This window comes from Saccopteryx leptura, chromosome 3 (assembly GCF_036850995.1).
Source record: "Saccopteryx leptura isolate mSacLep1 chromosome 3, mSacLep1_pri_phased_curated, whole genome shotgun sequence".
NCBI classification, from domain to species: Eukaryota; Metazoa; Chordata; class Mammalia; order Chiroptera; family Emballonuridae; genus Saccopteryx; species Saccopteryx leptura.
The window spans coordinates 322415291-322430931 of record NC_089505.1 but is presented as its reverse complement, the minus strand read 5'-3'; positions in this window follow the sequence as shown (position 1 = coordinate 322430931).

Sequence of the window (15641 nt, the reverse complement as noted above, 5' to 3'; positions counted from 1 at the left end):
CAAGAGGCATATTGCAATGCCAGCTGCTCTCTGTGAATAAAATAGTTTGTGGATTGGCATTCAGGTTGATTTAGTTTTATTCCAGCATGAATGCCCTTCCTTTTTTCACACTTAGCAGGTGCTTCATTAGTGCCGATACTAAGTATAAATAATGGCTTAAAATTTGTCATTAATTCAGCAAAACAATCCCACAGGTTTTGGGTGCTAATACAACAAATCTCCCTCATTAACCATGTAGCAATTTATCATTGCACTTACAACTCCAGACCCACAATGGCAGTGTTCAAATCCAAGCTCGGCCACTTAAGAGCTTTGTGATTCTAGTTTAAGTAATCTCAATGTGCCTCAGTTTTCTCATAGCTCACTGGGAAAGCATTAATATCTGCCTCATGGGAGTGAACTTTTCTAAGTTAAATATTTGTGTTGCAATTGCCGCCTCTTTATTTTCACACAATGAATCCATTTTGAGCCCTTGATTCATTTGTGTATCAACAAAACAAGACAATGAATATTTAGTCAATTTAAACATAAAGTACAGTGAACATGAAAATACATTTGCTGAGATGTACTGCACCTCATTAACAGAATATTAGCTTGTAATAACTAACCCAGGCCATCCTATAACTTGTTTGCAATTCTTAAAAAAACTTAATGATAATTGAGAGTTCTGAAAACATAATAATTTAAATTATATTTCAAATTTGTAAAATGCATTTGACAAACTTGTTTCTTTCCTGTTCCTCTGAAACTGTCACACCTCTTTCAGATTATAGAGTTGGCCTCCAGGCCTCACTGTGACCTGCTCATCATACTTTTAAAAGCCCCAGCTTTAGACGGTCAGCTAATCTTCTGGGTTTTTGTTAACCTGGAGTAAAACAAAAATCATGAATATTAAGTGTACAAATAAAACACAAGTGTCAATTTTCTCAGTTAATCTAATAGTTTAATAATAATTCTACCTTTTGAAATATTTCTTTGAACTTGGCCTTCCTCCGAGTTATCCATACAATGGCCTTTGTTCAGGCCCTCACTATCTACTCTGCCATTGCAGTAGCCTCCCAGCCGATCTTTCCAACTTTGTCTCCCCCGTATACTGCATCTCCCACCAGGTCTGGTATTTTCCTCAATCATGGCTCAAGGTCAGTATATAGTAATGAGAGAACCATAATGTTTGCAGTTAGAACAAGCTAATTTAACTAATTTCTAATAAATTCATTAACCAGCTGTTTGATCGTAGGCAAGTTATCAACGTTTTTTGAGTCTTTACTGAAAAATAAAAAAAATAAAAATATCTGCCTTGTGGTGATAGACTTTCTAAGATCACATGTATTCAGCATTTGACAGTGTTTGGTGGATACTAGACATTTCTCTTTTGGTTTTGGACCCAGCTCTCCACTCATCAGTTTTGCTTATTCAAAGCATATGTGTTTATCTAATAAGGGCAAGGGCATTGTATATGCTTTCTAATTAGCTCTTTCCTAGATACATGCAAGAAAAGAGTGTTTTGATCAAAGATGTCCACATTGATGCCATTGTTGTTAGTGGATAATGGGCTTGCTTCTGCTGCATTTTGTGAATGTGTTCTGTCTTCATTCCTAGCAACTCCTGCTGACTCTAGTTACTTGGTTCCTACACCTTTCCTGAAGCTATCCCAGTCAACTCAAAGGTCTCAGAATTCCTCAAGTTCATAGTAAAATCTCAGCAAATTTACTTTGGAGAAGAGAATCTATTTATCCAACACAGTCTACTATATAAATTAATATGACAGTGCTATTACAGTGTCTTTACCCACATGACTTTATCATTCCAGCAGATTCTACTCAGGAAGATAAAACTGCAAATAACGTTATTGTTCATTTCAAACTCTTCCCTAAAACCAATTTAAATGAATATCACAGCAGTCAACTTTCAATAGATAGCTTCAAACAGCTGTTTACTCTCTCAAGACTCCCCTCTAATCTCTCACCTTTTAACCTGTGTCCACTAATTTTAAGCTATTATATCATCAACCTTACCCAGATCTAATTAAACACTACTTTTAAAAGATCTGCGTTATACCAGAGCTTACAAACTGTCTTTTCCTTTCAGGAAGTTATGCTTTCCTTCCATGACAAAAATAAACTCAAGTTTCCCTAACAACCCAAGATCCCTGTTTCTTAAAGGAAAATAAATCTACATGATATTTTTGGCTTCTAATTTCTAATAAGTTCTCTCAGCTTTAAAATTTAAAAAACTTTTCCAAATATGACAATAATCTTTTAAAACAGAACTTGGTACTGTAAATCGGTAATTATAAAAATAAAAGAAAAAAGCTAAAATGAGTAGATTTTAGGATTGTGCAAGCATATTTGATATGTTTATGGGTTTCACAGGGTGATTAGCTATTTTGTCTCCTTGCCTAAACATGTGAACATAATAGTTTTCAGATGTTCTCACATTTTGAGGATTTCTCCATCAAAAAACAAGAAAAGAAAAGAAAAGAAAAGAATTGTGATTTCTGAGCTATCTATTCACAGAGGTATACAAAAGCTTGGAAATATTTAGAGTTAAATTTTTACGTTTTTGATAATTCCAAATTAAGACATTTTTGTACCTACTTACTGAAAACTGAGAATATAGATATATATTCATGGTTGTGTGTAATAATTATTTGAGTTAGTTGAATGCTGCCCCTACAGAATACAGGCAAAATAATCTGTTGATACACAAAACTAAGTTCACCCAGGGTCTTCACATCTAGGGAGAGAGGAAGGCAAAGGTGGGATATTTGTGTGGTTTGGGAGATTTAGTTTAAGGAAGGCTTTTGAATGTGATAATGTGATAGTATGATTAGAATTAGGCAAGTTCATAACATAACAATTTAGAAAAGATGCAAAGAGCACAGTATGGAATTCCAAGTGAGTCTCCTAGAGAAAACAATCATTTCAGAGTATGTGGTCCTGAGGAGGGGTACATTGATTAGTTTCTATTTAGATCAATGTACTGTTAAAAAGTTTCTGGAACAGCTTGACCAGGTAGTGGTGCAATGGATAGAGCATTGGACTGGGATGTGGAGGACCCAGGTTTGAGACCCTGAGGTCGCCAGCTTGAGCATGGGCTCATCTGGTTTGAGTAAGGCTCACCAGTTTGAACCCAAGGTTGCTGAATTTAGCAAGGGATCACTTGGTTTACTGTAGCCCCCCAGTCAAGGCACATATGAGAAATCAATCAATGAACAACTAAGGAGCTGAAACAGAGAATTGATGTTTCTCATCTCTCTCCCTTCCTGTTTGTCTGTCCCTTTCTCTGACTCTCTCTTTCTCTGCTACAAAAAAAAAGTTTCTGGAACAAATAATGAAAATATTTTTAATTTTTCTTTCTGGACAAGAATTTCCTGGAATAGTAAACTTATTTTAATGTTAATAATATGATAGTCAAAGCTTGTTAGAGGAGACAGCTTGCTGTGGTTTACGCAGAGTCAGCTATTTGGGTATGGTTGTTTTGGGTCCTCAAGGAATTGTTGAGGCACAATACTTAAAAGTTCTCTCAAATATAGTAGTCTTGGAGATAAATGTATATAAAGATTTCCAATGGTTAAGAGTTTGATCCTTTTTTAAGATATCAGAGTAATGATGGTGTGAGAGATACTTTTGATCTCTTTCTTTGAAATTTCAACAAATTGAATAACTATAATACAATTAAGGAACACTAGCTGGGCTCGCAGGTACATCTGAAAGATCCATGCACCAGCCAAACTACTGGTGGGATGAGGTGAAAGGGGGGCAGAAGGAAAAACACAGTTGTGGTGGGCTTTGGAAAGGGGAGGAGACAAACCTGAAGTCACTGGGTTTGTTTGTTTTTTCTCTCTGGAATATGATGAGGAGATAAGCTTGAGCTCTCTGAATTTTATCTGAGGGATATGGAGAGAGAAACTCAGAGTGACTGAGTCTCCTTCTGCCTGGAGAAGCAGTGAGACAGAGTGGCAGAAGGGGAGATAAATTAAAGAAGCCAGAGCATGAGGTCATAGCCAGTGTTCCCACAGTCTGCCTGAAGCCCGCACTCAGCAGAGACAGAAAAAGCTAAACTGCAGGCCCCAGCCTTCCAGATCCGGCCTCTCTGACCTTGTGGTAGGAAGAGTGGAACACACAACCTCTCACAACTAGCTCTCCAAAGCCATTCTCTCCCCTGAAGAACAGAGCTGCTCCATGTTTGATCTCCAGGTCTGTTGAGATGTGAGGAGGAGTGCCCAGAAGCCTGAGGTTACCATTGTTAGAGCTGTAAAGCCTCACAACATGCCCCTCCCACAAACGCCATGCTTGCTCTTCTTACATCATTGCGACAGCAACATCTCAGTGGACAACCCAGTAACTTTATTGAGCTAAAAGTTATAATACAGCAAAACCTACTGGAAGAAATTTCTCAAAACCAAAATTTATTTTTCCATTTCCCCCCCCTTTTTCCTTTTTTCCCCTTCTTACTGTTCTTTCTCTTTTTCAGTTTTGAACTTCACTTTTTAAAATTTTTACATTTTTATTCTTATTTTTTGTAGGTGTTTTTATTTATGTATTTTTTGCTTTTGATTTTTATTCCTGTAGTTTTTCTTTTTTATTTGTCATAATTTTTTTAATTTTTTCATTTTTATTGTATATTTTTTAGCTTTTCGATTGTTTTAGTTGTTTTTTTGTTAGGGTTCTCAAAGGTGCCACTCTCAAGTGCCATCAGAGAAGAAGAAATTGAATACCATGGCTACACAAGACAGAGATATACATATTTCACAAAGAAAATGAAAAATTTCCAGAAAAAAACCCCTCAATCACATTGAAACCTTGGAGTTAAATGATAGAGAATTCAAAATTGCAGTTCTGAAAATACTCAACAAGATGTTAAAAGACAACAATAGGCAACTTAATAAGCTCAGAAAACAAATTAATGAACAAAATGAACACCTCACCAAGGAGACTGAAACTTTAAAAACAGAGATAAGAACTTAATACATGAATTGAGGACTGAGATAGCAAGTTAAGATAATAGAACAAGAGAGATAGAGGTACGAATCAGTGATATCAAAGACAGGCAACTAGAGATGCTACAGAGTAAAGAAGAGAGAGACTTATCAATTTAAAAAATGGGAAAGCTCTACAAGATTTTCTGACTCCATCAGAAAGAGCAATATAAAAATAATAAGTATATCCAAAAAAAGAGAGGGAGAAGGGAATAGAAAATCTATTCAAACAAATAATTGATGAGAATTTCCCAAACCTATGGAAAGAGTAACAGCCTTGATCAGGGGTCCCCAAACTATGGCCCCTGAGGCCATTTATCCGACCCCCACCACACCTCCAGAAGAGGCACCTCTTTCATTGGTGGTCAGTGAGAGGAGCACATTGACCATCTCATTAGCCAAAAGCAGGCCCATAGTTCCCATTGAAATACTGGTCAGTTTGTTGATTTAAATTTACTTGTTCTTTATTTTAAATATTGTATTTGTTCTCGTTTTGTTTTTTTACTTTAAAATAAGATATGTGCAGTGTGCTTAGGGATTTGTTCATAGTTTTTTTTTATAGTCCGGCCCTCCAATGGTCTGAGGGACAGTGAACTGACCCCCTGTGTAAAAAGTTTGGGGACCCCTGGCCTTGATTCTAAGAAGCAAACAGAATACTTAGTTACCTTAACCCAAACAGACCTAATCCAAGGCACATTATAATAAAATTGTCATAAATAAATGACAAAGAAACAATCTTCAAGGCAGCTAGGAAAAAGAAGAACATATAAAGTAAAGCCCATTAGGTCATCATCAGACTTCTCAGCAGAAACTCTACAAGTCAGAAGAGAGTGGACCCAAACATTCAAAGCACTGAAAGAGAGGAATTATCAACAAGAATATTATATCCATCAAACCTATCCTTCAAATATGAAGGAGAAATATAAACTTTTACACACATACAAAAGCTGAGGGAATTTATCACGAGAAAACTCCCACTGTAGGAAATAGCCAAGGGGTTTTTTGACCAGACACAAGAACTTCAAAACAAATCAAAACTACAAGTAAAAGCTCCAACAAGGTCACAATAAAAACAAGGATAATCTGTGACAACAATAACATGAAAGGGGAGAAGATAAAGATCTGCAGTAGCAAAGGAAGATGGAGTGCAGAAACACTCATATGACAAAGGACTCTTAAACATATGAATATTTTTTCTTAACCTAATGTTAACTACCCACAAAAAAGCCACTACTGAAACACACAGTGTAAAAAACAAGAAACAGAAGAAAGAAGCATGGAATATCAGCAAACCAAAAAACAATTAATAGAAACAAAAAAGAGAAAAATCAGACAAGACACAGAGCTACCAGAAAACAAAATATAAAAATAGCTATAGGAAAACCTCAAGTATCAATAATTCCCCTAAATGTAAATAGATTGAACTCACCAATAACGAGGCACAGAGTAGCAGATTGGATCAAAAAGCAAAACTCAACTGTATGCTGCCTTTAAGAGACACTTATAAGCTGCTAAGGACAAAAGTCAATTCAAAGTGAAAGTTTGAAAAATGATTCTCTAAGCAAGTAACATCCAAGGAAAAGTAGGTATAGCCATACTCATACCTAACAATGCTAACTTCAAGACAACAAAGTTAACCAGAGACAAAGATGGAGATTTCATAATGATAAAGGGGACATTGTATTAAGAAGACATAACACTTAATATATATGCACCGAACCAGGGAGCACCAAAATATAAAGACATCTACTAACTGATCTAAAAATAGAAGCAGATAAAAACACAATCATACTTGGAGATTTCAACATACCATTGACAGCTTTTATATAGATCATCCAAACAGAAAATCAATAAAGAAATATCTGCCTTAAATGACACTCTGGACCAAATGGACATAATAGACATTTATAGGACATTTCATCTCAAAATGTCAGATCATACATTGTTCTCCAGTGTGCATAGAACATTCTCAAGGATAGACCATATGTTGGGCCACAAAATTAACCTCAACAAATTCAAAAATACTGAAATAATGCCAAGCATATTTTCAGATCACAAGTCATTGAAAATTGAATTCAACTGTAAAAAGGAAATAAAGAAACATATAAAAATGAAGAAATTAAACAACATACTTCTAAAAAGTGACTGGGTCAAAGAAGAAATAAAAGCAGAGATCAAAAGATATATACAGACAAATGAAAATGACAACAAAACATATCAAAATTTCTGGGATGCAGTGAAAGCAGTAATAAGAAGAATGTTTATATTATTACAAGCTTATATCAAGAAACAAGAAAAATCCCAAACAACCTAACATCATACCTTAAAGAACTAGAAAAAGAAAAACAAAGGCAACTCAAAGTGAGCAGAAAAAGGAAAATAGTAAATATTAGAGCAGAACTAAATAAAATAAAAAACAAAAAAATAGAAAAAATTTATATAACAAGAGCTGATTCTTTGAAAAAATAATAAAAACAACAAACCACTGGCTATCCTCACTAAGGAAAAAAGATAAAAGACTCATATGAACAAAATCCAAAATGAAAGATGAGAAATTACCACTGACATCAAAGATATACAAAAGATCATAGTAGAATACTTTGAAAGATTTTATTTACCAAATTTAACAACCTAGAGAAAATAAATAAATTTCTAGAATTTTACAACCTTTATCAACTGAGCCACAAAGAAGTAGAAAAATTAAATAGACCTATAAGCAGGGAGAAAATAGAAACAACTATCAAAAATCATCCCAAAAACAAAAGTCCAGGACCAGATCGTTACACTAATAAATTCTAGCAAATATTTAAAGAAGATTTGGTACCTATCCTTCTCAAAGTCAGCCAAAACATAAAAGAAGAAGTAATACTTCCCAACACATTTTATGAGGTCAACATAACCCTCATAACAAAACTGGACAAAGGACAACACAAATAAAGAAAACTACAGACCAATTTCTCTAATGAATTCAGATGCATAAATCCTAAACAGAATACTAGCAAATGGAATATAACAACACATTAAAAAAATAATACATCATGATCAAGTGGGATACATTCCAGGAGCACAAAAATGGTTGAACATATAAAAATCAACCGATGTTATACACCACATCAACCAAACAAAGAACAAAAACCGTATGATTCTATCAATAGATGCAGAAAAGGCATTTGATAAGATACAACATCTCTTTATGTTTAAAACATTCAATAAAGTCAGAATAGAAGGAAAGTACCTCAACATAATAAAGGCCATATATGACAAACCATCAGCTATTATCATAATAAATGGTGAGAAAATGAAGGCTTTTCCTCTAAAATCAGGAACCAGACAAGGCTGCCCACTCTCTTCACTCTTACTCAACGTAGTTCTGGAAGTTTTAGCTAGAGCAATTAGGTAAGAGAAAGAAGTAAAAGGCATTTATATTGGGAAAGAAGAAGAAAGGTATCACTTTTTTGCAGATTACAAGCTCCTGTATGTAGAAAACCCTAAAGACTCCACCAAAGAAACTATTAGAAACTACAAACCAATACAGTAAAGTTGCAGGATACAAAATCAATATACAAAAGTCTACTACTTTTCTATATGCCAACAATGAAACTTCAAAAAATGAACTCAAAACAACAATTCCTTTTACAATTGCAATGAAAAATAAAATAAAATACCTTGGAATAAACTGAACAAAGGATATACTGAAAAGTACCGAACATTATTGAAAGACATTGATAAAGACACAATGAAATGGAGAAATATTCAATATTGGAAATATTGGAAGAATCAACATAGTTAAAATGGCCATATTACCCAAAGCACTATACAAATTTAATGCAATCCCATCAAAATCCTCAAGTTATTCTTTAAAGAAATAGAACAAAAAATTACCAGGTTTGTATAGAACCATAAAAAAGCCCCAAATAGGGCCTGACCTGTGGTGGCACAATGGATTAAGCATCGACCTGGAAATGTTGAGTGAGGTAGCCGGTTCGAAACCCTGGGCTTGCCTGGTCAAGGCACATATGGGAGTTGATGCTTCCAGCTCCTCCCCCCCTTCTCTCTCTCTGTCTCTCCTCTCTCTCTCTCTCTCTGTCTCTCCCTCTCCTCTGTAAAATAAATAAATAAATTAAAGCCTCAAATAGACAAAGCAATCCTGAGGAGAAAGGACAAAGCTGGGGTATCACACTACATGACTTCAAATTATAGTATAGAGCCATAATCAAAACAGCATGGTATTAGCAGAAAAACAGAATCACAGACCAATGGAACAAAATCAAGAAATAAAACCACATATATATGGACAAATCATTTTGACAAAGGAGCCAAAAACACACTACGGAGAAAAGAAATCTTCTTCAATAAATGGTGCTGGGAAAATTGGAAAACCACATGCAAAAGAATAAAATTTGATTAAAGTTTATCATCCTGCACAAATATTAATTCAAAATGGATTAAAGACCTAAATATAAGCCCTGGAACTATAAATTACATAGAAGAAAACATAGATACTAAGCTCATGGACGTTGGTTGTAGAGAACAATTTATGAATTTAACCCCAATGGCAAGGGACATAAAGGCAAAAATAAATAAATGGGACTATATCAAACTAAAAAGTTTCTGCACAGCAAAAGAAACTGACAACAAAACAAATAGGTAGCCAACTAAATGGGAGATGGTATTTACAAACTACAGCTCCAATAAGGGGTTAATATCTAAAGTATATAAAGAACTCAAAAGTTCAGCAACAAACAAGCAAACAATTCAATTAAAAAATGGAGAAAGGACCTGAACAGACACTTCTCCCAATAGGACATACAAATGGCCAACAGGTATATGAAAAGATGCTCATCTTCACTAGCTATTTGAGAAATGCAAATCAAAACTACAATGAGATACCACCTCACACCTGTTACATTGGTTATTATCAACAAGACAGATAATAATGAGTGTTGAAGAGGGTGTGGAGAAAAAGAAAACCTCATTCACTGCTGGTGGGAATGTAAATTAGTACAACTGCTATGGAGGGAAGTATGGTCATTCCTCAAAAAATTAAGAATAGAACTACCATATGACCCAGCATTCCCTCTACTGGGGTATATCACCAAAACTCAAAAACATTAGTACGTAAAGACACATGCATCATCATGTTCATTACAGCATTATTCAGAGTAGCCAGGACATGTAAACAACCAAAGTGTCCCTCAGTAAAGGATTAGATAAAGAAGTGATACATATATACAGTGGAATACTACTCAGCCATAAGAAATGATGACATAGTGTCATTTATGACAGCATGGATGGACCTTGAGAAAATTGTACTAAATGTAATAAATGAGAAAAAGCTAAGAACTATATAATTTAATACACAGTTGGGATATAAAACTGATACTATGGACATAGATTAAATTAAAGTGGTTACCAGGGGAAAGGGGTGTAGGGAGGGGAAAGGGGAGTTGAGTGAACAGGGCTGCAAGAGAGTGTGGAGGAAAAGGTGTAAAGGAGGACAATTATAAGGGGACAGAATATGATTTGACTTTGAGTGATGGGTACATAACATAATGAACAGTTCAAACGCTATAGAAATGTTCACCTGAAACCTATGTACACTTATTGATCAATGTCACCCTGTTAAGGTGAATTAAGGTAATGATCCACAGAAGAAACGAGACTACATTTATAGATGATAATATCTGAGTGGAAAAGTTTAAAACAACAGCTGTCTCTTAAGAGCAGGAAACTATCTTCTTTATGGTTTTAAGCATTTAATAGCTGGTAAAGGTCAATACTAAGTGTCCTTTTACTTATCAGAGGCCAATCCTAAATTGTCAAGCTGCACAAAATGACAGAAGAAAATAATTGTGTTGTTTTGTACTCTAAAAACAAACAAAAAAATTATTTAAACTTTTCTTATTTTTTTGGCTGTTATTACAACCATATAAAATTTCTATCTCAATTTGTCAAATAAATTATTAATGTGTCACATTTTTATGATATGGTCTTACAAGAAAACTATATCATAATAGTATGATTTAAGTATGCAAATGATGCTTCTTTAAACAACTTCTTTTGGAGTGGTGATTAAATATGCCCAATGACTATGACTTGAGGCAGGCTATAATAATGTTCAGCAAGTTAGGCGTTTGCCAGAGATAATAACGATGTCTTGCAGCAGGGGCAGGAGCTCTACTCTGGGTCAGAACAGAATTGCATCCTGACCATGGTACTTAATTCTGATGCTCAGTAAAATTCTTGATTCTCTGAAAACCTCAGGTTTTTGTCAGTATAATGCTGATCATAATATCAAAATGTGTGGCGGTCAATTTTATGAGAAGAAATTCAGAGGTTCAAGGGGCACTATGAGGGACTCAGTAATGGTAGATAGGCACTATTATTGGATCAAGATTTAAGAATATTGGATATTTCTGGGCCCTAGCCTATATCTTAAACTTAACTAATTCCTGTTTTCTATCTTCTAAATGAGATGGCATCTGACAGGTGACTAGATAGATCTCCATGGAGTAGACCTTAAAAATAGTGAAAAGAGGTCAAATTTAGGCTTTACTTTTTCCTAGTTTTTTTTTTTTTAATTTTCCAATTACAGTCTACATTCAATATTAATTTGTGTTAGTTTCAGGTGTACAGCATGGTGGTTAGATAATTATATACTTTACAAAGTGGTTCCCCCAATATTTCAAATACCCATTTGCTACTATACATAATTACAATATTATTGACTATATATCCTATGCTATAATTTATATCCCTGTGACTGTTCTGTAATTAACAATTAGTACTTTTTAAGCCCTTTATTTTTTTTCACCCAGCCCCCCATCTTCCATCCCCTCTGGCAATCATTAGTCTGTTCTCTGCACCTGTGAGTTTTATGATCTTGGGCAAGTTACTGACTTTTCTAAGTACCAGTTTCCTCATCAATTTAATCAGGCATGATAATATTTGCTCCATAAATTTGTTTGAGGGTTTCATGAGATGAAGTATACAATGCATCATTGATTGTGTCTAACAGTATAGATAATTATTAGCCAATTAAATCTGCTTACTTTAGAATTATCTGATAAATAATGAGAGGAAATAGCAGAATACTATTCTCAGACGATAATAAAATGGTCATAATGTGCGGAGACACGAAAAACATTAGTTTTATGGTATTAATACAATATTTATGTCTCATAGAAAGTTAATTTTTAAAACTTTTTCTAATGAGACAACAAAGAATAATTCACCCCATCTTTTCAGTCAGCATATTGGTTCAAGTAGAAGTATTCTAGTTTTGTGTCTAAAGGCCCCAAAACCTTTCATAGGATGGTGATAATAGTTTCTATATAGTAGCCTGAAAACAATCACAGCAAAACTCATTATCAATTTTTATTTCCTACCATACAACAAAGGTACATCCCTAAATACACTTTAGTTGTTTTGACGTAAGAAATATGGTTTGAATTGCTAAAATAAATGATCTCTAATGGAAATCTGATCCTATAACTCTAGTTTTACATCTTTGACATTTTAAAATCTTCTTACACAAATTAGAACTTTTTAACATGACTGTTTATGATATGACCTGCTCTCCCACCTACTTGGGTTTTTTGCTTATCTTCTCACTAGTTTTTTGTTTGTTTTTTAATTACCTTAAATGGCTTGGATTTGTCTCATCACCATGACTTTGCATGTGATGTTCCTGCTACCTATAATGGCTTTCCTCAAACTTGCGCAGCTCATCTGTAACCAGCAGTTTCTCCAGGAAATCAAAGTTAGTTAAGTAACCCTCTGTATCTGCAGGAGCTTGTATGTACCTCAGTCATAATGCCTATCACTTATCTCATTGTCCCCTCTAGGCTGAATTTACATGGAAGTAGGGAAGTGGGTTTGGCATAAATATCTTCTAACTAAGCTTCTATTGCATGAATGTACGATTCTTATTTATCATTCTCTCCTTATTTGCAGTAGAACTGGCACTATTTTTCTGACATGATGGGTGACAGAATAGCAGAAACTACTTATTGATGTAAAATCCCAGTCAGAGCAAGACACACATATTCTGAAAGGGGTAAGGTAAGAAGCAGGATGAGCAGATATACATCTTGTGATCCATTTTCACAGGATGTATCATATGCACATCTTGTACAAATAAATTTGGTGACCAAAAGCAGGCTATATTGTGCATTGACTGCCATGTACCAACCCATCACATAAAGTTCTATGCAAGTATTCTGCTTTTTTCTGTGGGCCCAGGTTCCCCATCAGCCAGTTTTGCTTCATTACATAAACTATATGGGTTTTACCACGTTGAGTGTAAATGGCATCCAGTTCTAGAGAGGGTGAAAATTTGAGCAGAAATGGAATTTTTAAAAATTAAATGTAATAGGGTAACATTGGTTAATAGCATTATATAAAAATCACATGTACAACTTTATAATATGACATCTGTGTGCTCTATGGTGTGCTCACCACTTGAAGTCTAGTTTCCTTCTGTCACCATGTATTTGACACCCTTTACTCTCTTCATCCTCCTCCAAATCCATTCCCCTCTGGTAACAACTATTCTGTCATCTCTATCCATGAGCTTAATTTTTGTTTTATTTTGTTTCTTAATTTGTTGCTTTCTGTTTTATATCCCACATATCAGTGAAATTATATGGTTCTTGACCTTTCCATGTGACTTATTTCAGAAACCGGAAAATTAAATTAAGCTGCCTGATATCAAGTGAGACAAAGACATAAGTAAAAACGGTGCTATTGAGAATTAATTGTTATTTTTCTTTAATTTGAGTTCAGCAAACTTGTATGAATTTACAGATATACCCACAGCAATTTTGGAATCAAGAGAGCGAGACCTATACTTTATTGCTCACTAGATCCATGTACATTTCCCGCTAGTGCTAGCAAAGGTGTTTCTTACATCAAAGGCACCCACTTTTCTGTAGGGATGTCTTGAATCAGAAGCCGTGGCAACTTGTCAATGGGCAAAAAAATCCTGTTTACCTGGGGTAGAAAAAACAAGCCAAGCAGACTGGTTGGCAGAACCAAAATATATCAGAACTAAACAAGGACTCAGGTGTACTTTGCTATAGCAGAGCCACTCTGGGACAGTGCTTTTCATGGGATGGTGGTAATAGTCTCTATACAGTAGCTTGAGAAAGATCACAGCAAAACTCATTATTAACTTTTATTTCCTACCATATACCAAATGTACAGCACTGAACACAATTTTGTTGTTTTGATGTAAGAAATATTGTTTGAAGAAACAGTATACAAATAAACTACCTGAAATAAAAAAAATGCATACATCATTGCCCTTTTGTTGTTTACAAAAGACCCAAATTACAGTATTGATCAACAAAGTTGAAAGGAAAAAATATTCAGTGCACATTACAAAACACACCAAGTACAAAGGAGGCAAATAAATACAAATGTACTTCACAAAATGTATTGCTCAAACTATGCCAACACAAATAAATTAACCGGAAGTCATAGTAAATTATAGTAATAAATACATAGGTTGGTAAGAGATATCTTTTAAATTAAATAACATAGATAACAAACTTGTTAAAATATTTAGCAAATTAAACTTTTGTCTTTGTAATAGGTGAACTCATTTGTACGCATCTATCAAGTACTGTAAGCAAAATGTTTGCAAGTACATTAATAGAAAATTTTGTTTGGCGTCCCATTTATAATAGACAGCACATATAGTAGCTCTTTTTTTTAAAATTGATTTTTAAATAAACACCATTCCTACCTAAGAACAGACATTTCATTTTCACTAAACTAAGATACAAGAGTTCAAATGAACCCCAAACCAAAGATAAGCCCCACTTAATACATAACAATGACCACAGTGGCAAGGAAGTGGAATTACTGTTGATAGTACTTTTAATTTGTGCAGGTAACAGTAATAACAGTGGAATATATCAAGCCTGTGAGTGCCATCACATTCAATCTACCTAACCATGAGGCTAATAAAAATAAACACTTTTGTTATAGAACAGAAAATTAAACCACACTAAGTTCAAGTGTCCATTTACATGGAGGCACATTGCACACCAACTGTGTGTGCACACCAGAAAGGCAGTTTAGCTGGTTGTCTATACCTTTTCTTAAAAAAAAATATAAAAAAAACTTTGAAACAATGCTTAACTACTTTACAATCCCTGAAATAAACATTGCCTTTACTATAACAACCACTAAGCTCTGATCCATCCAGAAATTCAAGATTTCAGGTTCAATTTATGTGTGTCTGAATCCACATAAGTGTGTATACATGGATGTGTGTCTGTGTTTCAAGTGTGTATATTTTGTAGCAGTTACAGTTTTATAGAAATATTTTCATCAAATTGAAAGTTTTACTACTGCCTAAAGATGGTAAGACAATGTCACCAGTGTCCAAAGTAATTACTCAGATCAGAGTAATATTTTTTCATGTGTTGCTATATTTTCCATTCCTTTTTAGTCAACTAAGTAAAATAAATACTATTTCAGGGTATACGGTGTCTACAAAATTTTCCATTTGGATCTGTTTGTATTTGCTAAGTAAAATTTTACATCAACATTGTCACTTGTATATTGTACCAACATATGGCAGGAAAGCCTGGCTGGTCACATTAAGTCTTATTTCTCATTTTGGGATAAGAATTTCCAATTATCTCAT